This window comes from Agelaius phoeniceus, chromosome 3 (genome assembly GCF_051311805.1).
Source record: "Agelaius phoeniceus isolate bAgePho1 chromosome 3, bAgePho1.hap1, whole genome shotgun sequence".
Taxonomy (NCBI): Eukaryota; Metazoa; Chordata; class Aves; order Passeriformes; family Icteridae; genus Agelaius; species Agelaius phoeniceus.
The window spans coordinates 103,322,984-103,325,020 of NC_135267.1; positions in this window are offsets into that span (position 1 = coordinate 103,322,984).

Genomic DNA, 2,037 nt, shown 5'->3' on the forward strand with positions numbered 1-2,037 from the left:
TGGTTTTTGATATCCAGCCCATCTCTTCAGCTCTTTTGAGTTGAGCACACACATTTTCTCACCTGGCACCAAGCAGATGAGAAGATTTGTGTGCCCAAGTCACAAGTGCACACCTGTATCAGCTGGTCTAATTGCAGCCTGGTCATTTCCAACAGGGCAACAACAGTCTTGCCAAAACCAGCTCTTGGTCCCCTAAGCACATGCTGCAGCAGGAATAGGGCTTCTCAAAGAGGAATCAAGCCCTTTAATTTGACAGAAACTGCTGAGAAGCTCTGCCAGAGCAACAATATTCCCCCACTGCTGGCCTGGATGAACACTGTGAACCCAGAGGTGAAGGACTTTCATAGCCCATTACCCGGGCTCCCGAGCCATGCACTTCCCAGCTGCCACACAGAAGCTCAGTCCCTGCTCTCTTTCTCCTTCACTCTCAGCTTGCAAACAGAGTGTGAAAAAACATTTCCTCATCTTCAAATGTTTGTTGTTTTTTTTATTTATTTCCTTCTCAGCATATCTGCCCCTAGCTTATCAACTGGAGGCGCAGGGAAGAAGACACTCAGCATTTCACAAGATGTCATGTTTGACCTTGTGCATGATAGAAGCTGGAAAAATGAATTATCAGTACCACTGGGGCATGAATAAGGAGTGTTGTAACTTGGAAACTTCAGACACAGCCACAGGAAGATGCAGTGATGTGTTCTGTTATCTCAGCCTAACTCCCAGAGGGTCACTATTGTACAAATCACTTGCTAAAACCCAGAGACACCTTCACTCTCACACCAGGTACAAATTCAACCCCTTCCCCCCCAGTTAAAATAAAGATCAGAGATTGTTATTAGAAATGTCAGAGAATCTTCTTCCTGTCTTGAAACTCAGCAAGCTTGGCGACCCTCCTGACTACCTACACATGCAAGGGAAGCCTGGCAAGTCCTGAGGGCCAAGGCAGAAAATCATAAAATCATTTAGGTTAGAAAGGCCTTTCAAATGATGCAGCCCAGCCATTAACCCAGCACTGCCAAGTCCCTAAGTGTCACATCTACATATCTCTTAAATGCCTCCAGGGATGGTGACTGACCACCTTTCTGGGCAGCCTGTACAGGGCCTCACAACCCTTTTGGTGAAGAACTTTGCCCTAATATCCAATCTAAACCTCCTCTGGTGCAAGCTGAGATGATTTCCTCCTGTCCTAGTGCTTGTTACCTGGGCACACTCCAGCACCTCAATGTCTTTCTTGGGGTAAGGGGCCTACAAACAGAACAGAATTTGAGGATTGGCCTGACATCCTTTCCCTACCAGCAGCACAGCAGCCTCTTTTAGGTGTTTCCACCAATAGATACCAGCACGATTTGCAGATGAAAGCAGCACATTATCATCATTACTGCACTTTTTGGAGGAGGATGGCAAGGCTGAGGTTAAAGAATAGCAATGGAAAGGAGATAGAAGCACAGAAGATGGTCAGGGAAGTAAAGCAAAGTTTTGTCTGTTGTAACCAGCTCAGGTCAGGATGTCCCCATTGTCAGTGAAAGCCCCTAGAATGGCGTCTTCAAAGGGCTGCCAAGAAGCATCGAAGATGCCAGGCTGGGACTTACCAAAGCCAGTTTCTTCCTCTGTGTGAAATTCCCCATTTTTACTTACATTTAGCTGCTCAGGACAAACTCCAGGAAATACCAGCTAAAAATGTGCCAAAATATGTCAACAGCACAAAGGGAGGAAGAGCTTTGCCTGTCCCCAGCTCTCTGAACTCTTCCCCCTGCCTGGCAAAGCCTGAAGCAATTCAGACACAGGTGGAGAGACTCTGGGCAGAGGCATGATGTGCCATGCTGCCAGGTAAGGACAGGATGGCAACTCCAGAGTCCATTCGCACACCCAGAGCCTGGATGTGCATCAGTCTCCAGGAAAACTTTGAGGTTTGATGGGTTCCTGAGCTGGGAAGTCAATCTATATATCCTCCAGGAAGGCATCATTGCATCCCTCTTCACTCAGAGGGGAAGCTCATTCACACACACTGGAAAATCCCTTCTGCAATTGTCTTTTCTAAAC